Here is a 27,561-nt window from a genome sequence, read left to right on the forward strand (position 1 = left end):
AAGGTTTCCCAAGTAGCAGCGTCACACCACTTCTTATTAGATCTCACTCCGTATTTGATGTCGTATTTGTAGAGAAACGTTGCACGGCCTTGGGACTTGTGAGTGGTCTTTCAAACTCCTGGGTCCTTTGAATCACCTTTTTTCTACCCAGAATTTCTCTTACCTGTCATACTCAGCAGGTTTTTATGATGCAGTTAGAGAAACTATTATAGAGTACCTTAAAGGGAAATAAATAGTCATGCTGACTGAGCTAATAATTGTCTCCTTTTTTTAAATACACAACTATATTTTAATAACATAGCTGGGTGACTAAAAAATACTCATAGTCACATTATCTTAGCTGTTTGTCAGGCTACTTAAATCTACACGTTAAGCTATCTTCTGATAGAGCAGTTTGGTAAAAGAACATAAATTTTTTTAATCTAAAGTAAATTTCCTTTCTATCCTTCTACACGATTTTATCTCTCTGTTGAACACTTGTTAGTGGAAAAAGTAGTGCTTTTTTGCAAACCCACACAAGAGGCATGATTTGGCCCTCAGCACCCCTGGCATTCCAACGTAAGAGAAACCTTGGGTGCGAGGTATTGGAAGTTATACACATAGCTTTGCAGAGCCCCGAGGTTCAGGTTTATTGCAGAAGTTTCTGGCCTCACTGGGATTTTCCCATAACCTGAAAGCTCAAACTCATTGCAGCCCTGGAATCTGTAGCATTGATCTGAAATTTCTTCAAGATTAAGATCTTGCAGGATTAAATATTGTTTTGCATCTCTTAAGTTCAATTTTATTTCATTTTCCTCCCCAAGGGCAACTTGGCCACATATAACATCATTATAGTACCACACAATGTTGGAGCTGGAAAAAAAAAGCTTAAGATCATTTGTCTAACTCCTCTCTTTAGAAGTGAGAATACAGGGACTTCCCTGGTGGCACAGTGGTTAAGAATCCGCCTGCCAATGCAGGAGACATGGGTTCGCGGCCTGGTCCAGGAAGATCCCACATGCTGTGGAGCAACTAAGCCCGTGCGCCGCAACTACTGAGCCTGCTCTCTAGAGCCCGCGAGCCACAGCTGCTGAGCCAATGCGCCACAACTGCTGAAGCCCGTATGCCTGGAGCCTGTGCTCCTCAACAAAAAAAGCCACCACAATGAGAAGCCTGCACACTGCAACGAAGAGTAGCCCCCGCTTGCTGCAACTAGAGAAAGCCTGCATGCAGCAACAAAGACCCAATGCAGGCAAAAATGAATAAATAAATTTATTTAAAAAAAAAAAAAGAAGTGAGAATACACAGAGAAGAAGAAAATGACTTACTTTATTAGTGTCAAAGCCAGGATTAAATTCAGTTGGTCACACTAGTCTCGTATTTGGTGCAGACACCGCAAAGCTTTAGTTCATCCAGAACATAAACACACCACAAGGCTTTAGTTTATCCAGAACATAAACACAAACACAGTGATATCCCGTTGCTTTGGAAGGGACAATTACATATCAGGAAAAGTCTAGTGAACAAAAGTATGTCTCTTTAGGAAGTAAAAATGTTTCAAATATCACTCTTAGAAATCTTCGTTGAATGAGAAAATTACAAAATTCCCTGCCTTTGTAAACAGACTGTGTGGATTGTCTGTTCACACTGATCTAGGACCACAGGGAATTTATTTATTACAGTGAGCTCAGCAGAGCCTCTAGGAGCAACTATGACTGTTCGTCCATACACTAAGTGGCCACAGAATACACTGGTTTTTGTAATTCTTGTGTCTATTTTTCACCCTTTTTTTCCCATTTATTTTATTTTATTTTTTTTACATCTTTATTGGAGTATAATTGCTTTAAAATGGTGTGTTAGTTTCTACTTTATAACAAAATGAATCAGTTATACATATACATATGTCCCCATATCTCTGCCCTCTTGCGTCTCCCTCCCTCCCACCCTCCCTATCCCACCCCTCTAGGCGGTCACAAAGCACCAAGCTGATCTCCCTGTGCTATGCGGCTGCTTCCCACTAGCTATCTACCTTACGTTTGGTAATGTATATATGTCCATGCCTCTCTCACTTTGTCACAGCTTACCCTTCCCCGTCCCCATATCCTCAAGTCCATTCTCTAGTAGGTCTGTGTCTTTATTCCTGTCTTACCCCTAGGTTCTTCATGACTTTTTTTTTTTCTTAAATTCCATATATATGTGTTAGCATACGGTATTTGTCTTTCTCTTTCTGACTTACTTCATTCTGTATGACAGACTCTAGGTCTATCCACCTCATTACAAATAGCTCAATTTTGTTTCTTTTTATAACTGAGTAATATTCCATTGTATATATTTGCCACATCTTCTTTATCCATTCATCCAATGATGGACATTTAGGTTGTATCCATCTCCGGGCTATTGTAAATAGAGCTGCAGTGAACATTTTGGTACATCACTCTTTTTGAATTATAGTTTTCTCAGGGTATATGCCCAGTAGTGGGATTGCTGGGTCATATGGTAGTTCTATTTGTAGTTTTTTAAGGAACCTCCATACTGTTCTCCATAGTGGCTGTACCAATTCACATTCCCACCAGCAGTGCAAGAGTGTTCCCTTTTCTCCACACCCTCTGCAGCATTTATTGGTTGTAGATTTTTTGATGATGGCCATTCTGACTGGTGTGAGATGATATCTCATTGTAGTTTTGATTTGCATTTCTCTAATGATTAATGACATTGAGCATTCTTTCATGTGTTTGTTGGCAGTCTGTATATCTTCTTTGGAGAAATGTCTATTTAGGTCTTCTGCCCATTTTTGTATTGGGTTGTTTTTTTTTTTGTGATGGAGCTGCATGAGCTGCTTATATATTTTGGAGATTAATCCTTTGTCAGTTGCTCCATTTGCAATGGGAGAAAAATATTTTCTCCCATTCTGAGAGTTGTCTTTTGGTCTTGTTTATGGTTTCCTTCGCTGTGCAAAAGCTTTGAAGTTTCATTAGGTCCCATTTGTTTATTTTTGTTTTTCTTTTAATTTCTCTAGGAGGTGGGTCATAAAGGATCTTGCTGTGATTTATGTCATAGAGTGTTCTGCCTATGTTTTCCTCTAAGAGTTTGATAGTTTCTGGACTTACATTTAGGTCTTTAATCCATTTTGAGCTTATTTTTGTGTATGGTGTTAGGGAGTGATCTAAGCTCATACTTTTACATGTACCTGTCCAGTTTTCCCAGCACCACTTATTGAAGAGGCTGTCCTTTCTCCACTGTATATTCCTGCCTCCTTTATCAAAGATACGGTGACCATATGTGCGTGGGTTTATCTCTGGGCTTTCTATCCTGTTCCATTAATCTATCTTTCTGTTTTTGTGCCAGTACCATACTGTCTTCATTACTGTAGCTTTGTAGTATAGTCTGAAGTCAGGGAGCCTGATTCCTCCAGCTCCGTTTTTCGTTCTCAAGATTGCTTTGGCTATTCGGGGTCTTTTGCGTTTCCATACCAATTGTGAAATTTTTTGTTCTAGTTCTGTGAAAAATGCCAGTGGTAGTTTGATAGGGATTGCATTGAATCTGTAGATTGCTTTGGGTAGTAGAGTCATTTTCACAATGTTGATTCTTCCAATCCAAGAACATGGTATATCTCTCCATCTATTTGTATCTTCCTTAATTTCTTTCATCAGTGTCTTATAATTTTCTGCATACAGGTCTTTTGTCTCCTTAGGTAGGTTTATTCCTAGATGTTTTATTCTTTTTGTTGCAATGGTAAATGGGAGTGTTTTCTTGATTTCACTTTCAGTTATTTCATCATTAGTGTATAGGAATGCCAGAGATTTCTGTGCATTAATTTTGTATCCTGCTACTTTGCCAAGTTCATTGATCAGCTCTAGTAGTTTTCCGGTAGCATCTTTAGGATTCTCTATGTATAGTATCATGTCATCTGCAAACAGTGACAGCTTTACTTCTTCTTTTCCAATTTGGATTCCTTTTATTTCTTTTTCTTCTCTGATTCCTGTGGGTAAAACTTCCAAAACTATGTTGAATAATAGTGGTGTGAGTAGGCAACCTTGTCTTGTTACTGATCTTAGTGGAAACAGTTTCAGTTTTTCACCATTGAGGACGATGTTAGCTGTGGGCTTGTCATATATGGCCTTTATTATGATGAGGAAAGTTCCCTCTATGCCTACTTTCTGCAGGGTTTTTATCATAAATGGGTGTAGAATTTTGTCAAAAGCTTTCTCTGCATATATTGAGATGATCATATGGTTTTTCTCCTTCCGTTTGTTAATATGGTGTACCACATTCATTGATTTCCACATATTAAAGAACCCTTGGATTCCTGGGATAAACCCCACTTGATCATGGTGTATGATCCTTTTACTGTGTTATTGGATTCTGTTTGCTAGTATTTTGTTGAGGATTTTTGCATCTATGTTCATCAGTGATATTGGCCTGTAGTTTTTTTTTTCTTTGTGACATCTTTGTCAGGTTTTGGTATCAGGGTGATGGTGGCCTCGTAGAATAAGTTTGGGAGTGTTCCTCCCTCTGCTATATTTTGGAAGAGTTTGAGAAGGATAGGTGTTAGCTCTTCTCTAAATATTGGATGGAATTCCTCTGTGAAGCCATCTGGTCCTGGGCTTTTGTGTGTTGGAAGATTTTTAATCACAGTTTCAATTTCAGTGCTTGTGATTGGACTGTTCATATTTTCTATTTCATCCTGGTTCAGTCTCGGCAGGTTGTGCATTTCTAAGAATTTATCCATTTTTTTCCAGGTTGTCCATGTTATTGGCATAGAGTTGCTTTTAGTAATCTCTCTTGATCCTTTGTATTTCTGCAATGTCAGTTGTTACTTCTCCTTTTTCATTTCTAATTCTATTGATTTGAGTCTTCTCCCTTTTTTTCTTGATGAGTCTGGCTAATGGTTTCTCAATTTTGTTTATCTTCTCAAAGAACCAGCTTTTAGTTTTATTGATCTTTGCTGTCGTTTCCTTCATTTCTTTTTGATTTATTTCTGATTTGATCTTTATGATTTCTTTCCTTCTGCTAACTTTGGGGTTATGTTGTTCTTCTTTCTCTAATTGCTCTAGGTGTAAGGTTAGGTTGTTTATTTGAGATGTTTCTTGTTTCTTAAGGTAGGATTCTATTGCTATAAACTTCCCTTTAGAACTGCTTTTGCTGCATCCCATAGGTTTTGGGTCGTCATGTTTTCATTGTCATTTGTTTCTAGGTATTTTTTGATTTCCTCTTTGATTTCTTCAGTGATCACTTGGTTATTAAGTAGTGTATTGTTTAGCCTCCATGTGTTTGTATTTTTTACAGATTTTTTCCTCTAATTGATATCTACTCTTATAGCGTTCTGGTCAGAAAACATACTTGATACGGTTTCAATTTTCTTAAATTTACCAAGGCTTGATTTGTGACCCAAGATATGATCTATCCTGGAGAATGTTCCATGAGCACTTGAGGAGAATGTGTATTCTGTTGTTTTTGGATGGAATGTCCTATAAATATCAATTACGTCCATCTTGTTTAATGTATCATTTAAAGCTTGTGTTTCCTTATTTATTTTCGTTTTGGATGATCTGTCCATTGGTGAAAGTGGGGTGTTAAAGTCCCCTACTATTATTGTGTTACTGTCGATTTCCCCTTTTATGGCTGTTAATATTTGCCTTATGTATTGAGGTGCTCCTCTGTTGGGTGCATAAATATTTACAATTGTTATATCTTCTTGGATCGATCCCTTGATCATTATGTAGTGTCCTTCTTTGTCTCTTGTAATAGTCTTTATTTTAAAGTCTGTGTTGTCTGATATGAGGATTGCTACTCCAGCTTTCTTTTGACTTCCATTTGCATGGAATATCTTTTTCCATCCCCTCACTTTCAGTCTGTATGTGTCCCTAGGTCTGAATTGGGTCTCTTGTAGACAGCATATATACAGGTCTTGTTTTGGTGTCCATGCAGCCAGTCTATTTCTTTTGGTTGGAACATTTAATCCCTTTACATTTAAGGTAATTATTGATATATATGTTCCTATTCCCATTTTCTTAATTGTTTTGGGTTTGTTATTGTAGGTCTTTTCCTTCTCTTGTGTTTCCTCCCTAGAGAAGTTCCTTTAGCATTTGTTGTAAAGCTGGTTTGGTGGTGCTGAATTCTCTTAGCTTTTGCTTATCTGTAAAGGTTTTAATTTCTCCATCAAATCTGAATGAGATCCTTGCTGGGTAGAATAATCTTGGTTGTAGGTTTTTCTCCTTCATCACTTTAAATATGTCCTGTCACTCCCTCTGGCTTGCAGAGTTTCTGCTGACAGATCAGCTGTTAACCTTATGGGGATTCCCTTGTGTGTTATTTGTTGTTTTTCCCTTGCTGCTTTAATATTTTTTCTTTGTATTTAATTTTTGATAGTTTGATTAATAGGTGTCTTGGCATGTTTCTCCTTGGATTTATACTGTATGGGAGTCTCTGTGCTTCCTGGACTTGATTAACTATTTCCTTTCCCGTATTAGGGAAGTTTTCAACTATAATCTCTTCAAATATTTTCTTAGTCCCCTTCTTTTTCTCTTCTTCTGGGACCCCTATCATTTGAATGTTGGTGCATTTAATGTTGTCCCAGAGTCTCTGAGACTGTCCTCAGTTCTTTTCATTCTTTTTTCTTTATTCTGCTCTGCAGTAATTTCCACTATTTTATCTTCCAGGTCACTTATCCATTCTTCTGCCTCAGTTATTCTGCTATTGGTCCCTTCTAGAGAATTTTTAATTTCATTTATTGTGTTGTTTATCATTGTTTGTTTGCTCTTTAGTTAGTTCTAGGTCCTTGTTAAACGTTTCTTGTATTTTCTCCATTCTATTTCCAAGATTTTGGATCATCTTTACTCTCATTACTCTGAGTTCTTTTTCAGGTAGACTGCCCATTTCCTCTTCATTTGTTAGGTCTGGTGGGTTTTTATCTTGCTCTTTCATCTGCTGTGTGTTTTTCTGTCTTCTCATTTTGCTTATCTTACTGTGTTTGGGGGTCTCCTTTTTGCAGACTGCAGGTTCGTAGTTCCTGTTGTTTTTGGTGTCTGTCCCCAGTGGCTCAGGTTGGTTCAGTGTGTGTGTAGGCTTCCTGCTGGAGGAGACTAGTGCCTGTGTTCTGGTGGATGAGGCTGGATCTTGTCTTTCTGGTGGGCAGGTCCATGTCTGGTGGTGTGTTTTGGGGTGTCTGTGACCTTATTATGATTTTAGGCAGCCTCTCTGGTAATGGATGGGGTTGTGTTCCTGTCTTGCTAGTTGTTTGGCATAGGGTGTCCAGCACTGTAGCTTGCTGGTCGTTGAGTGAAGCTGGGTCTTGGCGTTGAGATGGAGATCTCTGGGAGATTTTTTCCATTTGATATTACGTGGAGCTGGGAGGTCTCTTGCGGACCAGTGTCCTGAAGTTGGCTCTCCCACCTCAGGGGTACAGCCCTGATGCCTGGCTGGAGCACCAAGAGCCTTTCATCCACATGGCTCAGAATAAAAGGGAGTAAAAGTAGAAAGAAAGAATTTGTAGAAGAAGAATGAAAGAAAGAAAGAAAGAGAAAGAAGAGAGTGAGAGGGAGGGAGGGAGGAAGGAAGAAAAGAAAGAAAGAAAGGGAGAAAGAAAGAAAGAAAGAAAGAAAGAAAGAAAGAAAGAAAGAAAAGATAAAATAAGATAAAGTAAAATAAAATTATTAAAATAAAAATAATTATTAAGAAAAATTTTTTTAAATAGAAAAAAAAAAACAAAAAATGGACGGACAGAACCCTAGGACAAATGGTAAAAGCAAAGCTATACAGACAAAATCACACACAGAAGCATACACGGCCACCCTCACAAAAAGAGAAAAAGGAAAACAAAATATATATATCTTTGCTCCCAAAATCCACCTCCTCAATTTGGGATGATTCGTTGTCTATTCAGGTGTTCCACAGATGCAGGGTACATCAAGTTGATTGTGGAGATTTAATCCGTGGTTCCTGAGGCTGCTGGGGGAGATTTCACTTTCTCTTCTTTGTTCGCACAGCTCCCGGGTTCACCTTTGGATTTGGACCCACCTCTGCGTGTAGGTTGCCTGAGGGCGTCTGTTCTTCGTTCAGACAGGAGGGGGTTAAAGGAGCCACTGATTCGGGGGCCCCAGCTCACTCAGGCTGCGGGGAGGGAGGGGTACAGATGCGGGGCGAGCCTGCAGCGGCAGAGGCGGCCGGCATGACGTTGCAGCAGCCTGAGGCGCGCTGCATCACTTAATACTTTGACTCCTTGGGAAAGTTCCTTGATCTTTCTAAGCCTCAGTTTCCTCATATATATAATGGTGATGAGACTGGATCCTCCCCAGACTTGCAGGTATGAAATGAGGCAGTCCTCGTAAAGCATACTTGTCTGGCTCAGGGAAGGCTAGTGGAATTAATGTTACTCTGAGATTAATTTTCATAAGATTTCTGGCCTGTTTAGCATTTCTGAAAACCTTACGTGTGTAGTGAGATGCATCGGGCTTGGGAAATCTCAGACTTAACCCCTGTCTCATTTTTAAAAGCGTTGCTTGCTCTCCTGAGGGTATAGTAAAACTTAAGAAAGTCTAAGCTGGCTAATTATGAGCTTGTACAGTCGTGGGCTGAGGTTTCCATCTCCATTCCAGGCGGAGCAGCTCAGTGATTCTTTAGGATGTGTTTCCTTAGGCCTTGGTTGCCTGTTACTATACTATGCTCGTGACAAGGCGCACTATCTGAGTGATATTTAATCACATCCTTGGAAGAAGTGGGTGAATTCAAATAATGGAAATTCTTACCATCCTTTTTGACTTCACTCCCTCTGAAGAAACTTTAATCAAGATTTTTCTTTAATGAGATCTATCCGTGGTGACTCTAAATGTAATTTAATTCTTATCAGAATTCAGTTAAGCTTTACTGAAAGACCTTTCCTTGTTCGATATTGATTTCAGAGTTCAGCACAGCCCTCAAGCCCTCAGATGGATGTTTTAGCATTTTAAGTTCTTCTGAACTTTCATGAGTCCACTAAGCTGCCACACGGAAAATGTAGAGTTCTCTTTTGGGGGAGGTTTGGGAAGCTGAGATAATAAAATGAAATAAGTTTGTTTTGAAAATAGAGTTTGTTTAAGGAGGACCCTAGGGCTGTATGTATCTCTCTTGGAACCAAAGCCCTTAGGATAGAGCAATGTCATTCATTCAAACTGCCTTTTGTTCCATTAGTGGAAACAAGATGTCTGAAAGACATCCTGTACAAAACAGAGAAAACTAAGCCCTGGGCTCAGTCTGTGCCTTTTTTTTTTTTGGTTGATGGAATCAGAATATTGAAGATAGTGGTTTATTTAGTCAGTTATTTCTGTGTAAGGACCACCCTGTTTGATGCTCTGAGTTCAGGAAGGAGACCAGTCTAATATAAATTTAATTTATTCTTTCCTATGTTGGTTACTGATCAACTTAAGATCATATTTAAATTAAACATTTACATAATTTGGAGAGAGACTATACCAGTTATGGCTTTATCTTTGATTTAATGATTATTCATATTTTCCTATGATCTCTTGAATCCTTAATCCTTACATGTACATAGCTGTAATAAAACAAATTTGGATTTAGTAAAGCATTGTAATTCTCTTTAATCATTTTATACATGCTTTCCTTTGTATTTTCTATTGATTGACTTAATGTAAATATGTATATAGCTTTCCATTGTTAATAATTTCCATTTTAGCTTTTTATCTGTTTAGTTTTACATTATGTTTACACACCACATTTTAAAACCATTGGCCACTAGGAAGATATTGGGTATTTTCCAGACTTTTAGTATTGTACATAATGTGCCTATAAATGAGTACAAATTTTTATGTTATTTTATTTTGAATTATGCTCTTAACATAAATCCTTTGATTGATGTTACCAAGCTTACTTTATGACAATTTGGAGAACTTTTACTGGATTTATTTAAAAAGATTTTCCAATTTTCAGAACCATGAGCAATAATGAGACCAAATGTTAAACTATACCGTATCCACTACTGAAGAGGTTCGTTTACGTTTCTTTTGAACCGATTTTTAATAGATGCATTATGTAATTGTTTTTAATTTGAGTTTTTATGATTAGCAAAATCAATGAGAAGCTTTTCTAATTTGATGATAGATCTATTAAAAGCTTAGTTTTGATTATTCTTATGGATTTGGATAAATGAACAAATTAAAATTAAGAGCGCTAAGCTTCCTTGGGAAGGAAAGTGACGTAAATAGAATACATTGGTTCTAGTCCTTGCTCTCCTGGTGTGATGTTAGATAAGTCATTTAATTTCTGAGTACCAGTATCCTCGTTTATTAAAGGGAGATATGAACTTCTTCCTTGTCTTCAAAGGGAAGGAATGAACAAGTGTCATACTTTGTACATCATGAAGAAATTGTTTACTAATATAAGGGCTTAATCTGATTAATAACATTATTCTCATTGCTTTTTCCCTTAGCTTAATCTGATAGAATTTAGAAATCCTCTATGTCTGGGGTAATTTCATAGCTGCAGTTGCTATGGAAATACTGAAATAAATAGATGTCATAGAAAGAATAGGAGGACATATATGAGAAGAAGAGGTTCATGTTTTGCTTAAGAAGAGTTTTGTGTTGGTATAGGCAGCAACCATGCCTCCCACTTACGTGTCCTTCTGCCCTTAATGAGACAGGTTTACTCATAAGTACAGATTTACAAAAGAATTGCTGTGTTCTCAGCATTGCCAAAGAGTCTGGGCCTAGAGACACGCTGCATCAGAGATTCTCAGAAAGTCTGTTTATGAAATGGCAGCCAAGGATCTTCCCCTAAACCAGGGCTCTTACTCAGAGTGGGTGAAATCCAACTCCTGACTCTCCAGCAGTGGAAGTTGGTACAGACATTTTTATTATAGTTGCAATCCAAACGATTAAAAGACCTCAGGAAATAGGAGGCCAACTCCACAGGAGACTAAACACTTGAAGTTTCCTGAATTTGACGCATTCGTGGCCAGCACACTAACAGCCATTTGCTCCCTCTGTCACTAAATGGCTACAGTCAAAACATTCTAACTTTTCAAGCTACACTAGGAGGTAGGTTTGTACCTCTGCAGTTATGGCCAGTGCTTTATGTGGGTATTAGGAAAGGACTTGGAGTTTGGACTAAACTTGAAAAATTCACATGAACTTCCCTCCTCCTCTTTTCTTAATTGCCCACCTCTGCTCTCTCATTTCCAAGGAGTGTTTCTCTCTCTTTCTCTCTCTCTCTCTCTCTCTCTCTCTCACACACACACACACACACACACACACACGGGTGCACACACACACACACACTTTCTAATTAATGTTATGTCATCATCCCACAAGCACTCACCCAGGAAGAGAAAAGTGCTTCAAGCAAGAAGAGAATTTGTCAAGTATGCTCTTGAGAGATTTAACCACGCTAACTACTATGAATAATTATCTCTTCCGTTTGTACAGCCCCTTACATTTTACAGTGCTCCCGAGTCTGTATTACTGCACCTTACCATACCTATTAGAATCTTGTGAAACAGACAAGGGGAAGATTATTAGTCCCATTTACAGTGGCTTTGATATTTTCAAAGTAAAAGACAAAAATGAAGACTACGGAACAGATTTAACTTGCATTTTATGGCTGGATCCATACTGCCACCCTGAAACTAGTGTTCAGCTTCCTAAAAATGTGCAGATACTGACAGCCGCCTAGGATTGCAGCCTTCGATTCCCATGATTTTCATCGATGAACACATGAGTCGTGCCTTCCAGTATTACAGAACCTGAAAGGCTGAACTTCTACCAACGTAAAACCATAGCCCTGTCTTTTCTTGAGCATTTACTTTTTGCTGTCTTTGAAATGCCTCAGTTTTTAAGACAAAAGCCTCTTTTTATAGTTAAAAATAAAATAGGAATAACTAACGTTTTTTGTGGTGCTTTAACTTTTACAAAGCACTTTTCTTTTATCTCATGTCACTCTCTCGTGATCTTAGAAAATAGGTACAGTTATTATTGCCTTCATTTCCAGTAGTAAGAAACTGAGTTTTAGAAAAAATCAGCTTGCTCCGTTTCACAGAGCATGAGTGTCAGATCCAGGACTTGACCCTGGCTTTTGATTCTCAAGTCCAGCTCTTTCCACATATCCAGCAAATCACTGAAAATCTCATTTGTTATTACTAGATTTCTTTTTTCCTATTAATTTTTTCTCTATTACCATATTGAGCTCAGAATATATTTTCTTATGGTAGTATAGTAACTCTTTAAAAAAAAATGAAAACTCAGTTTTTAATTATTACATGCTTATTAGAGAAAAATTAGAAAATATTTTAAAAGGTATGTAGCTCTCCCGTCTAAATATTATAACAGTTTACTCTTTACCACATATTCCTTTTCTATTTCAGTGTACCTCTGTATGGATATATGCTTATAAATATAATCACACATCTGTATAAATGTTTACACACATACACAAACACAATGAGGTCATGCTAGAGTCTGTCATACAGAGTGAAGTAAGTCAGAAAGAGAGAGACAAATACCGTATGCTAATAACTTGCTTTTATTACTTAATAGTATATCAAACTTTGCCTTCTACAGAAATAGTTTCTTTTAAATATTACATGGACACTCAAAAAGAATGTGTATTATGTACATGCCCTTTCTGAAAAAGTGACTCAAAGAAATATTCCAGCAGACAAATAAATTAATCAAAAAGTGGGGGTGGGGGCTTCCTTGGTGGCGCAGTGGTTGAGAGTCCGCCTGCCGATGCAGGGGACACGGGTTCGTGCCCCGGTTCGGGAAGATCCCACATGCCGCGGAGCGGCTAGGCCCATGAGCCATGGCCGCTGAGCCTGCGCATCCGGAGCCTGTGCTCCGCAACGGGACAGACCACAACAGTGAGAGGCCCGCGTACCGCAAAAAAAAAAAAAGTGTGTGGGAAATCCAGAGCAAATAAATTGGTGATAAGCCATGAACCAATAAAACTAATAGGTAAAAATAAGGAGATATGGGGATATATGTATACATATAGCTGATTCACTTTGTTATACAGCAGAAACTAACACAACATTGTAAAGCAATTATACTCCAATAAAGATGTTAAATAAAGAGATAGGAGAAGATGTAATGGCAAATTCAGACCAAAAGAAAATAATATTAATTACCTACTAACTATAATATTAAAAGCAGACAGGAATTCCCTGGTGGCCAGTGATTAAAACTCCATGCTTCCACTTCAGGGGGCCTGGGTTCGAACCCTGGTGGGGGAACTAAGATCCCACAAGCCATGCAGCACAGCCAAATAAAAAAAAAGAGAGAGAGAAAAATATAGCAGACAAAATACAATTTAGGACAAAACTATCAAGCCAAAGAAAATTATTTTATTGATAAATGTCACAGTTTCCAAAGAATAGCTCTGAGTCTCTTTATTAAATAGCATTATGTTGAAATATATGATATAAAAATATTGATGAAATATGAAATGAAAATTGTAAAACCATAGTCTTTATAAAACTGTAACACATTTCTTGCAGTCTCTGACAAACCAATTATAGAAGTTGAATAATATGATTAATATGATTAATATAATCTCTTTGGTCCATACAACCAAACAGATTATATCTTTACAAATCTTTGTGGAAGATTTAGAAAAGCATCATAAGATAGTCTGAAAGGAAAATGTAGACAGTTCCTACTTTGGCAGGCAGAGTTGTACATATGTTATAGTAAGACAAGAAATCTATAAAAGGATAAACAAACACACTCTTGGGTTAAAAAATTCTTAGAAAGTAGTGATAATGATAACACCGCATGACAGGAGGATGAGATGCAGCCAAACTTGAATTCCAAGTAAAGTTAGAATCATTAATTGCAGCAAGAGTGCAAATATATGAACCTAAAAAGCTAGAAAAGGACAACAAAATCAACCCACAGGGAGAAGGGATTAGTTTAAAATAAAGGCAGTTATCGATACGTGGAAAAATACTGAATTTTCAGGTCCAGGAGGTGATTCTTTGAAAAGCACAATAAAATAAACATCCAGTGAAGATAGTCAAGAAAAAAAGGGAGAAACAAAATTTACAGAAAATTAGGAATGAAAAAAGAAGCTTTTAGCATAGGTATAGAAGACATATAAAAATGATTGCACTTAAAATTTTATGTAAAAGAGGCTATTTTCTGTGCATATCTAAATACAGGGGAAGAAAACTTAAATAACCTGATAAACATGGGTGAAATGCAGAGCTGCCACCTGAGAAAGAACCAAGAAATTTCACTAACAGGATTTTTCAGGTCTTGGAAGAACAACTGATTCCTGTGCTATTTCAACTTTCAGAGCTTAGTAAGAGAAGATAAGCTCCCAAATCATCTTGTAAAGCTAGCCTGACCCCGAATCATAATACCTAGCCTAGGTTGCCCCCCAAAGAACACTCTATGCGAATCAAACTTTCACAAATGCAGAAATCCTAAGTGAAATATTAGCAGATTGAATGCCACATAATAAAACAACCCAGGTTATTCCATGATTCCAATGTTAGAATAGTATCAGGAATCTTTTAACATAATTCATTGTATTGATATATCCAATTTTTAAAAACTAGATAATCATCTCCATAGATGCCAAAAGGGTATTTAATGAAATTTGTCACACGTTCTTGTTTAGAAACAGAAACAGTTGCAGTAACTCAAAATGAGCTCTCAGTAAAATAGAAGAAAAAAGATGTATAATTTCAGTAGGATAAAATAAACCAATAGTGAGCCTTCTTCCTAGATTTTCCTAGCTATGCACAGAATCCCTGCTATTATATCAATATTATTCTTAGCATTCTAGTCTTTGTAATGGAAATTTAGAAACAAAGGATAAATATATATTCTATATATGAGTTTTTCTTTGTTTTATATGTATTTCAATTACATAATATTTCTAACACAGATAAAGATAAAAAACATAATAAGATGAAATTCCATGTATCCATTATCCAATTTAAGAAATAAAATATTAGAAATTCAGTTGAAATCCCTTAGGTTCTTGTCCCTAATCACATTCTCAAGACTCCTGTACAGAGGTAGCTACTATGCTAAATTGTTTTTTTGTCATATCCATGCATTTCTTTGTAGTTTTACTACATATCTCTAATATATATATTTATACCTATAAATATATATACTATATAAATATATATATGTATATATGTAGTATTGTTCGTATACAGTGTTTCTTAATTTTAAATGAATGGCATTGTATCATGCCTATTTTTCTGAGATTTTTTACTCAAAATTATAAGACTAGGATGTATAAATGTTTACAGATGATAAGATTATTGTTTAAGAAAATCTGAGAAAACCTAAAGTATTAGAATAAGAGAAGTTTAGTAACATACCAACATTAAAATCAGGAATTTAAGTTTAGAAAATATAACAGGGAAAAAAAATCCCTATACAGAAGTTACAAACAATATAAAACACCTAGGTAAACCTTTCAAAGTGTAAACGATCTAAGTGAAGAATGCTACAAAATTTTACAGGAATAATTAACTCATGAGCAAAATGATTTGGGGATTGAATATGCTTTGGAAAGCACCTCTCACTTTAACAGGCATTTCTATCAGCACCTTGTAATTATACAACAGCACAGCTTTCAGTGGGAGAAGAATAGTTACTGCACTGTCCTCTGCTAATGGTTTTTATTTAGCCCTTTTCCCCAGCTAGCCCCCAGTCCTTTGCTGATTTGCATTACTGCCCACCACATCCCTGCAGGCTTCAAGGCAGTCCTTGATAAGGGTAGTAAAGCTCACACCTGTAGGTAGACCTCCCAGAATAAGAAAGACCTAGCTGAACAAAACCTTTTCCTCCAGTTCCTATCCCAAACTATATTCATTTCTGTTGTCATAGAATTAGAATGCTTTTTTAAGGGCCAGGAGGAACCTTAGAAATTCAAGAACGTCATTTTCATAGCCAAGAAAACCTAAAGCCCAAGAAAGCTGACTGATTTGCCTGAGGTTATATGGTTTATTAATGTCAGGGGCAGGAATAGAAACCATGAGCCTTGATGCCTTCAAAGAACTGCTTTCTTTGTGACTGACATGAAGAGATTTAACCATATGTGGCTACAGGCCCCGGAGAAACATCCCTAGAAAATGGTGGTGGTGTAAATTTTGGTTGGAGAGTTTAGAAATAGGACAGCATTTGCTTCAGCCCCAACCAAGATGGAGAGTCTCAGATTTCCAGGTTAAATGCCTCTGCAACTTTATGCTAGAACCTTCCCACTGGCCTAGTTTGTTTATTTTTAAATCAAGCATGAACTCACCGCTCGGTGTTTGGCAGAGTTTGGATGAATGTCAGCATCAGGCCACTGTAATAATGGTTTAAGATTATTTAATCCTATTACTTATATACTTCATTAGGCTGAGTGAATTGTTGGCAGTGGTTCAGTAAACTTCCTACTTTAGAGATAAAAGGATGGAAAGAAAATAGGGAAGGAGTCTGTTCCTCGTTTTCTTTCATATTTATCTTATATGTCTTAAAGGATAAAGGAATGATAATTACCCAGCTACAGCTTGGAATCTGCGTTAGTAGGGTCTTCTGAACTACTCCATACCCTCAGAAGAGAAAAATGAAATAACATTTTCAATTGGCAGAAAAAGGATTTGGGCAGAGGGGAGAGAGAGAGAGAGAGACAGAGACAGAGAGAGAGAGAGAGAGAGAGAGAGAGTTTATGCTTTCAAATTGATCTTAAAAATAAACCTGAAAATAAGTTCAAGAGTCCTAGGTAAGATATCAGCCTTTCACTTAGGGGACCTGATGTGAAGCAGCAAATGAGAAAGGATATGGAATTTAAAGTCAGACCTCACCGACACCCAGCTTGGCCAGCTACTATGCTGCATTCACCTCATTTCTTTTAGCTTAAATTTCCTCACAAATAGAATGAAAGTGGTATTTCTTACCTCAGTGGCTAAGTGAGGGTTCAGAGAGGTTGACAGGGCTGAATAAAGCTCAAGGTATAGGGGCTTTGAGTCGTAAATTAACTGCACAGATGAAGCCTCGGGGACACACCTACAAAACCTGCAAAGGAGAAGTTTGCCTAACTTGCATCACCAAAGGACGGTTATTCGCCATCATTTCCATTTCTGCAATGTTACCTGCACACTACTGGTTTGAGAGCTCCAGGGGTCTGAGGGGCAGTGGCCAGTCACGAGACTCTGGAAACTTGGTTTCTCCAAACGTGTCAGAGGTCACCTGCTTTGGAATCACCCTGAAGTCCTCATTAAAAATAAAATTCTGGACCACTCCCCAGAATCCCTGCACAGCCAGCCAGGAAATTAGCATCTTTTACAAGGCTCTGAGGAGAGATTCTTAGGCATGCTCAGGTTTGAGATCCACGTGCCTGTACCTCCAGCCCCAGTTTCTGTAAGAACTAGTCCCCCAAATACTTCACTTTTACCCCCATCTCTCTCCTACACATTCCTTTCGAACACTTGACCAAACTGGACACTTCTCCCAGACATTGCTATCTTAGCCTTCTCTCTCTGGGCCCAGACTGCTGTCTGTCTTGTACCTTTCTTCGTCTCCATCATTTGAAAATCTGTGTCATCCAACCTTAAAAAGCTTTCCTGGAACTTCTCCAAATAGATGTGGCCTTTCCTGAACATGCAAGGCTCTTGTTTCTCCTGCTCTTATAGGACTTAACCCTCTACAACTGGTATTATAGTCATTTGAGGCTCTGGCACATTTCCTTACTGATTTGAATTATTTGGGATGAGAGGGGCTGGAGAGGGACTGCGTTTCCCTCTAGATCACAGTATCTGCTGAGAGAGTCTTTGACCATTTGCCCTTTGCTATACCTTGGATTTGGAACTCTATGTGTGTATAAGAAGCAAAGAAGGGAACTTGGCTCCCAGAGCCTGGGAGCAGTCACTGTTGAAATGTAAATGTAAAAGATTGAAAGGAGGGATGTGAGAGTGAAGCCAGCTGTCTTGCTTCCAGCTGTAGAATCTTCATATGAGCTACTGTACTCAAGGTCAAACACACAGGCCCGACTTACAGATGAAAATTGCCGGGGAGTTAGGGTGGAGGTTCTCTGATGTTCTCATGACTTTGAATGGGACATGGTAATTATCTCCCGCAGCCTGGCTTACTTAAAAAAAAAAAAAAAAAAAATTTGCTTTCTGAACCTCTCTTTTACTCACCTCCCTGCAGAGTCAGGGGATGCCAGGTGAGGTTAGCATCATCTTTATAGCAAGGCAGGTACTCTTTTTGAGCCCTTCGTAGTGACAAGGGCCTGGTATATCTGGTATACCTGATAGGTCTTCAAAAAGTATTTTTTTAACTTGAAGATTATTTAATAATTCAGTCTCCTACATTTACAATACAGGAAAATAGGATGCCAGGAGAGGGGAGAAGACTTGCTTGGGATGTCATGAATGCATAGATGCACTGAGAACTCTAAGAAATCTGAAGATCGCAAATGCACATATGTGATGAGTTTTTAAATTGTATCAGTTATCTTGGATCATAAACATCTTCCACAGAAGTTACTTTTACTTTATGGGCCCTTTAATAATGCTAAAAGATATTGAGGCAATTTATATCAATAAAGCCATTGGGACACATTAGTTAAAATAAAAGTGAACCTTCTAAAATGTATCCCTAAAAAAGTGAAAGTTTATATTTTTATTCTAGTTTAGGCAAAAACTCTAAGTAAATTCTATTATAAAAGCATAACCAATAGACAAATAGTTTTTCCATAAAGTAGATAGCACTGAATGTGCTGGGGCCTCAGAGGAAAGAACTAAGGGAAGGGAGTAGTGACATTTGGGGGAAAAAGGAGGAATTCAACAAGAACATCTTCGTGGAGGAAGAGACCAGTACCAGTGTGTCACATGGTAAATCTTAGTTTCTTCTAATACCACATATTTATTCTTTTTCTACCCTGACAGGTTAATGAGAACTGTTACTATTCCTTTTTACAAATTAACAAAATCAAGGCGTAAAAAACCAAGAGCTTTGGAAAGTGAGGAATTAGCATAGGATTAGAGCAGAACTTTGAGCTCCTGCATTCTAAATCTTAGCCTCTACCTTTCTCTTAAATAAATTCAAGTTAACAGGTGGCTTGTCATCAGATAGGTCTTCTTTTAATCAACGAGGATTTTTTTTTTTTTTCTCTTTTTTTTACAGCCCCCAGGTCCCAGTTTGGTTACCGCTGTTTTGAGAATCCTTCCCTGTGTCCTTCCAGCTGAAGATAAGCACTTCCTCCTCTGACTCCCCAGAGCTTTTATCTATACCTTTGTTTTAATCATACACCTTTGTCTTAACCTTACATTAGGCAGACAGTCTCACCCACATGTATAGAGACTGTGAGCTCCTTAAGAAGCAGGCTCATTTTTTCCTGTTCTTCTTTGTGTCTCTTTCCTATTCATGCCCAAACCTTACTCCACATCTTCCAAAATAGTGCCCAAAGCAATACCTCTCACCCTGGGAGGTATTTAGTACTTTTTTTTTTTTTAATGAATGACTTAGTCTGTTCAGGTTGTTATAACAAAATACCACAGACTGTGTGTCTTAAACAATAGAAATTTCTCACAATTCTAGAGCCTGGAAATTAAAGATCAAGGTGCCAGCGTGGTGGGTTTCTGGTATGAGACCTCTTCCTGGCTTGTAGAACGTCGACTTCTCACTCTGCCCTCACATGCCAGGGAGAAAGAAAGAGAGTGCAAGCTCTCTGGTGTCTGCTTTTATAAGGGCACTAATCCCATCATGAGGACCCCACCCTCTTACCTCATCTAAACCTAATTGTCTCCCAAACGCCCCATCTGCAAATACTATCACATTGTGAGTTAGGGCTTGGACATGAATTTTAGGAGGAAACAATTCAGTCCATAACAGTGAACTACACCTTTTGGCCATAGGTCTGTAAATGCATTATTGGTCCTGGTTGATGGAGTGGTGATTAGAATATTCCGTGTTTCTAGATATAGATGCTACATACTGAGATATTTAACAGGTATTTGCGTATCCTGTTGCCTTTAAAGAATTTTGGTGGACCCTCAGTAGGGCCCTATTAATGTTTAAAACATCATATAGCTCTGCTGCATTTTCCTTTAAGGTTACACTTTTACCCACTAGATCTTACCTCATTTTTTAGACCAGAGAAAAGAGAAAAACTTGGTTCTTTGGAGAGTTGCTGTGCATTCCTATTAGATCATTAGGAAATTGGCACAAGTGGCAGGAAGCCAAACTGGCCTGTGTCTGGCCAGGCAGTGTCTGCAGGTCATTCCAGAAAAGCTGCCAGAATAACGATGTGTTCTCCAATACAGTGCTTTTTGTCAAAGTCTCTTTTGGAATTAACTCCTCAGGCACAGATCAATAAGCCTCACCAACTTGCCAATGTAATTAAGAGGTGGTAGGTTAAGCATTACTATTAATTAAGTTCAGAGTAAAATAAAATGAAGGTTGTTTTTGTGAATTGTGCTGTCAGACTTTGCTCAAGAGTGTTTTTGAGTTTTTATGGAATAGAATCCTGGAGATGGAGGGGAGGATTACTGTCTCCATTGCCTTGGGAAAAGCAAGCGTTTAAACATATGTCTCTTTGATATTTTTAACTGAAGAATAAACTATTTGCTGATTGTGAGAGCCATCGGATGAACACCTTTTGTGTACAGAGGGCTGAGTTCAGTGCTGTGGGGGATACAAGCAGCATGAGGTGCAATCCCTGCTCTCACGGAGCCCTTAGGCAGAGAAGCAGCACCACACACATACCCAAGTATAATTAATGCAAGGCAGAATCTGTCTGTGAGGGAGACTCAGGCAGTGATGAGAGCTCAGAAAAGGGTGGGTTTGGAGGGCACCGGCACCAAGAAAGACCTCCCAGATGATGCAGCATTTGAGCTAGGCCTTGAAAGTAGTGTTGGATATGATAGGGGGAAAAGAATGCACAAAAATAATTCCAATTTCTAAACACTTGTTTTCCATGTTGAACTCCTTTACAACACCTGGGATAAAAGGAAAAGAAACCAGCCTGTTGCTAAGTAAGGATTTGTTGAACATTCATTATATGTGTATTATTCTGCAGAGAAAGTGGGAACAGAGGAAGCAAAGAATACCTTCTGGTTCATGGGTTTTTCTGTATACGCAACAAGATAGTCTCGGACTCATTACCTTCTTCTGATGGCGTCTTAATTGGATTTATTACAAAGGCCAAGTTCCTTTGTCCTGAGACCACCAGTAACAGCAACCGTTGGAAAAGCCATGTTGATGCTGTTCTTCCTTTTCGGAAAAAGTGGGTACTTAACAACTATGAAAAAGTGCTACTATACCTTTAGACGGTTTGAGTCCATTTTGCTAGTAGAATTGAGTGGGAGTCAATATTGATGCCATTGAAACCTGAAAGGACCTTGAAGACTCTCTAACCAAGCCCCACTTTTTGCATATTAGTAAACTGAAGCCCAGAATACAGTTTTTCTAGGAGGAAGAGAGCCAAGTGAATTTCCTAAATCACATAACAACCGGTTTATTATTAGGTATTTGTGTTACCTTCACATGGAAGAGAATGATTAGGCTTTCAGGGAGGAATAAGTTGACTCCCAATTCCCTGAGTTACTATTGCATGGTATTAGGCAACTTCTCTTAATAACCTACCTGTTGTCCAGCTATGATAATTATATATCTTTTAGCATTCACCACCTGTACCAATTGCTTAGCATAATAATACCTTATACTTAAATGCATGTGCCCAAAGTACCTTTATAGTTGTTTTTCATTTGATTCTCACAACAATTCCACAAGGCAGGTGTTATTCCTAGATTAAACATGAGAAAACTAAGGCTCAGAGAAAGTAGCCTATATAGCTAAGAAACTGAAATGGGCTCTGACTTCCCTCTTCTGACTGGGAGTCTGGTTTTCTTACCTTGGCATCTCAGTTGCCTGACTAAATGCTCTTCAGTCATTTATCCAACCACTGAGTATTTACTAAGCACCTTCTATATTTCAAATATTGTAGTGGGCATTAGGGTTACAAAGTTTAGAAAGAAACAGCCCCGAGTCCTTGGGGAGTTCCTCATTTGAAGGAGATAGTCATTCAAACAAATAGGTAGCATGTTAAGTGCAAACTGGGTCTTTGAGGGAAGGGGGACACATAAGATTGGGGGAATAATTTTGTAGCTGTTTATCTAAGCATGTCACAGTCCTGTCTCCCCAGCTAGATTGTAAATATCTTACCATGGCACGTGTCTCTGTCTCCCCCGAGACTCCAAGCACAGGCCTCATACTCTGCTGGCGTTCAGTCAATATATCTGTTGTTGATGATGCTAATGATTTTTCCCTCTGACTCTCACACTGGAGAAGTTTCCAGCTGGCCCTTGAGTAGAGCAGAGTTTAATTTACAAATTTGAGGTCGCCTTTTAAAAATCACTTTTAAGAAAAATAAACAACTTTATGAGATAGCTTCTAAATACTAACATACTCAATATAGTAGATCCTCTATTTTAACTAGTCTTTGCCCAACATTTGCAGTTTAGAGTGTTGTACTTGTATGACTGTTCTCTTCTTCAGTCAGTGAATTGTATCTTTCATTAGGGGCTGTTAACACATCAAAACAGCCTTTAATCAGTCTTTAAAAATTCTAATTATTCCCGAGTATCTAATCATTACTGTTTCATTGATAATTTGAGTGGTATCAAACATTGCAACTGTTTTGCACAGGAAGGGGATGGATTTCAGTGCCAAAGAACACCCATATTTTCAAAATTATGGGGAAACTTTTCCTCATAGCCAAGTTGTGATTAAATGTGTCAATGGCACAAGCTTGGAATTCCGCTGCACAATGCCAACATTTTGTATTGCTTTCTTTCGACCATATATTACAAACAGAATATTTCCCAGCTCACTTATATATATTTCCTGGTTTCTGAAATGTTACTGGCAAGCTTTGTGAACAAATATTAATTTCAAAGATACTAGAAATAAAGCAAAAATGAGGTTTTTCTCTCATATATCTAAGAGTTTCCTTTAATCATTAAATTCTCAAGATGTAATTAGTTCAATTCTGCTGTAGATAGGAGCTCATTATAAAGAATCTAGGTTGAGCAGTCTCTCTAGCAAAAGTGGCCTTTTTGATTGTCTCCCAGCATTTCCTAAAAATGATAGTGTACAGAGTGAATTGCAAAATAAATGAGTAAACTGGATTTGATATACCAGACAGCAAGATACCCACCCATGTGTGCATACAAGCGCAAGCACAAGCTCGCACCAAAGCCAGGAACAAAGCAAAGTTCCATTTATCCTGAGGGCAAGTAAAAGTTTATGCCTACCACAAAATTATTTTCTTGAAAATTAATTTGGAAATGTATAAGCAGATAGTATGGCACTAATTTATCAATCAAATAATAATTTAAATGGGACTAGAAAAGAGAAACTGTAATTTAAATATTTTTGAGTGTGGTACTGGTTAAATGTGTGTGTGTGTGTGTGTGTGTGTGTGTGTGTGTGTGTGTGTGTATTGAATGTGAAAGTAATTTATGGAAAGTGCTGCCAGCATGGTGTTTCAAATGCTCCACAATTTGAATTTAAACTGCTCAGTGGGATCATTAAGATTATTACGCATGTTTTCCAAAGAGTTTGAATTCAAATGACAACTTTAAAAGAAAAAAAAAAATAAGATGCCCTTTAAAAATTGAGGAATGTTATTGCACTTACAGAAACTCATGCAGTTTGAAGTAATTTGCCACCTCCCCTTCTGAAAAAGTACCTGATGATAACGTTGTCAAGAGATAGGGATGTTGGAGAAAGTACATACTGCAGGCACATTCCCTTGATGAGTAAAACCAGATTGTAAAGCAGACTTTATAGACAATAAGTTATTGCATTTAGTGCAAATGACAGCAGAAAATCAGGAAGGATTGTGGATCAATGTAGGATGGAGCACGGGGATCCAATGACGGCAGAGGCTCACTTGAGTAGTACATAAAAGGCCCCTTCAAACTCATCAAGTGTGCCATTTGGTTCTCTTTCTCTGGGTGGGTCTTGGCCTATGGAGGTCTACTTTCATTTTGTGCCCGTTAGGCAAGTGAACAGTTTATGAAAGAAACAGAGGCGTGCTTACTCACTTTTCAAAAGAAGTCTTTTTGCCTTGGAGTTTGCAAAGTTGTTTTGCAATGGATTTACCATTATATGTTTTTAAATAAGGGTAGTTCCAGGGATGGGAAATTTACTAGCTCTCAAGGCAGCTTTTTCCTTTGTTGAAATCTCTAAAGGTTATAAAGTTACTTCTTGTTTTGGACTGGAAGTCTATTTCCTTACAACAGCTACTCATCTGTCCACAAAGTAGACAGCTAATACATCTTCCCGTTTGAAAGCCTTTTAGGTATTTGAAGAAAGTTCTCCAGTCCATCTGAATCTTCTCTTCTTCTCCATTCATGTGTTGAATGAATGTTGAAATTCTCCATCCTGACCACTTTCTAATGGATTCGTCCAGCATATCAATATCATTCTTCCAGTGTGGTACTTAGAATTTCCATTACCTTGTGTAAAGAAATTGACCTCTTGGGATATGTAGAACTTGATTTAAAAAGACAAACACATAACAACAACAAAAAAGAAGATTCTGATTAACAATACGTGTTTTAAAGTTGAAGGAAAAGTTTATAACCCATCGCCCAATTCTACTGGAATAAAGTAAAATTGCATATTAGATCTTGTTCTCTTCAATCTGTTCTAATAAGAAGTAAAACGAGATTTACGACATTTATCATTTTCTAACTTACATTAAAGTACATGTTTCATCTCCATCCAGGGGTAACTTACTTATGTCTTTGCACCTTTAGCAGTCAGCACTGTCTTGGTATAGGTGATGTCCATTAATTGTTTAGAATTAAGGAACAATAATAATAATACCTAGTGCTTTCCAGTTTTTAAAACATTTCCAATCTAAATTTGAGCTTGGTGTACAGGTTTTGTTTTTGTGTGTATGTTTTGTTGTTGTTGTTGTTTTTTAATATAAGGAAGTCAAGGCTCAGAAAGTTTAAGGGACTTACTCAAGAATGCAGAGCTGGTTAGAAGATTTGAATGTAAGACATTGTGGCTCTAAACTTTGTCATTTAAACAGAGCACCTGTTAGTTGGTTATCTCTTCCTCGGTTTCTGCCTGGGTAGAATGTATTTTTAAATGCTTTGCGGGGAGGGAGAGCTTTAATTTCTATACCCTTGCCGGAGGTGTTATTCAGATTCAAAGGCTTTTGGTAAATTTGAAAGCAATCCTTTGGGTTTCTAGGAGCTGCATTAGAGCAGCATTTCTTGGGAGCATTGTAGCCTCTCTATCCAAAATGAATCTGCGGTAACTTGGGGGAATGGGTGGTCTGTGAGGACCAGACCCGAGACAGCAAATGGAACCTCTTTAAGGGTTCCCAGCAACAGGTTCATTTTGTATCCAAATTCTGAAACACAAGTGGGAGAAGTGAGGCTTCAGTGAAGAGTGATGATCCCAAACAAATAAGTTATGGGGTCAGGGGAAGAGCTCAGGCTCGGGGCTCCTAGTCTCCAGCCAGTTTCCCCAGCCACCTGGACACAGTCGTCCAGAAGCCCAGGCTTATGCTTAGTCTGGACTTGCAGTAAAAGTCTAATGCTTCTACCTGTTTCTCCCTTCTAGTGAAAAACCTCCTCCTCACTGCCTCTCTGACCTCACCACCATCACTGCACATCTATTCCACCTCACCATTGCCCGGGGAGCCTTCTCATCACACCATTCTGTTTCTGGATCTATGTCCTTATCAGATGGGACCCACTCTTTCTTTCAGAATGCTCCTGAAATTTTCCACATTTGATTAAGTGTCCCAGCCATAAAGCCCATTCCAGTAACCACAGTACTCCGCAGCCAATTCCAGTAATGGAGGAGACACTTCCAACTGTTAAGCAATGCTCACCCCTTCAAAGGAGATTGAGCAATCTCATTTTCAAGTTGTATTTAAAGCATGCATCTGGATGGTGAAAGGCATCTGGACCCTGACTGTGACAGCACTGGAGAGCTTTCGGGTGAAAGAGCTGTTAGATTGGTCCTGTGTGTATTCATGGGGTAGAACTCACTGGGAGAGGTAAACAGGGTTTTCACTTTCTTCTTCATGTAAAATTGCTATAACAATATTTTTCAGGGTTTTGTGAATATCAAATAGAACTTTCTGAGACAACGGCTACTGCCATTCATGGGATGGGTCATGTTCAGCCCTCAGCAACACGTACTGCATAAAAAGGAAGGCAGATACCCGAGAGATCCCCAAAGAGACTGAACACACCATGTCAAACAGGAACACTGGAAGGAAAAGGGCGGGTTCTAGATGATCACTCATCAGAGATGGCTCTTGTCAAGGAAGGGGGAGTGGAGAAAATGATCTCTACCAGTCTTTCCAACATGAAAGTCGAACACAGGAAAGGGACCTGTTTGTCCATAAACCCCCGACATGCTTGCATCCACAGCCCACATGGTATACCTATCTTCTTTAAAGAGTAGCAGAGTTATTCATGTGCCCTGCATGGAAATAATATGACAATAGCAGGTAATGCCTTTTTTAGTTAAAGGGTACTTAGCTGCACCTGCAACTGCAAATTCACATCAGGACATACCAAGAGGAAAAATCCAAATTCAGTGTCTTGTGACATTCGGGACCATGTTTGTCACTTCAGTTCAGGCACAGTCTCCATGTACCTGAACTGAAGGCTGCAAATGCACAGAACTCAGACTGAATCAAAGAGAAATTTGTTTGAACCCAAACTTTACTACTCTGTACTTTGTGATGGGTCAAGGTTATTTAGTTCTTTAAAGCAAGGCTATGAAAGGAGGTGGATAGTACTTACTGTGCTGGGCTCCTGGGAAGGTTAAATGAGTTCATGTAAGTGCCAAGCACAGTGCCTGCCTCCTAATAGGTGTTTAATAAATACTATCTGTTGCTGAAGACATTTATCATACCATACCTCCTCTGGAAAATAGATTATAAATATACCATAGAAATTTACATCATAATGTCTTCCTTCAATCCTTTGCTTTTCTCTCCTGTCACTCTTTCCTGTCAATACTGTAATCTGGATGAACTCAACCACTTGTCTTTCGCTCACCAAAGTGACTGGATGTCGCTGGAGAAAAGCACACATCCAGGCATGTTGATATCAGAATAAATTGTGACCTACCTTAACCCCACTCACAGCCTACATTCTTACATGCTGCTCTCAGGTGTTACCTACATTTTCTACTCTACCCCAGTATCTGACTGCACCCCATCCCCACTGCCCCCTCCTTAAGAGATGACTGCCTCATTCTCCGCAGTGACGATGAAAGCCACCAGAAGATACTCCCTCAGCTTCTGCTGTCAAATTTGTGCCTCTCCTCTCTGTTCCTTCTGTTACAACAAGCAGAAGAGCTCGTCAGATTATCAAACAAACACCAATTGGCATAAATGTATTCCGATCCCGTTTCCTTCATCTTGAGAGAACCCTCACTCCATTGTTCATCTGTTCTTCATCCTGGATCCTCTGCCTGTCCTTGATTGGATTCTTCTCATTAGCATCCAGTTGTGTTCCAGCATGGAGTAGATCCCCTCCCTGCCACCCCCCGCCCCCATTGACTACACAGCTCTCTCTAGCTGTTGCATTATCTC

At 38.4% G+C, this 27,561-nt stretch overlaps 1 protein-coding gene across 5 annotated transcripts in view; it reads left to right on the forward strand.

Annotated features, from left to right (window-relative positions):
• LPP (LIM domain containing preferred translocation partner in lipoma) overlaps window positions 1-27,561 on the forward strand; it is a 694,580-nt gene that overhangs the window by 573,687 nt on the left and 93,332 nt on the right. The window lies entirely within an intron of this gene.

This window comes from Orcinus orca, chromosome 5 (genome assembly GCF_937001465.1).
Source record: "Orcinus orca chromosome 5, mOrcOrc1.1, whole genome shotgun sequence".
In the NCBI taxonomy this organism is placed as follows: domain Eukaryota; kingdom Metazoa; phylum Chordata; class Mammalia; order Artiodactyla; family Delphinidae; genus Orcinus; species Orcinus orca.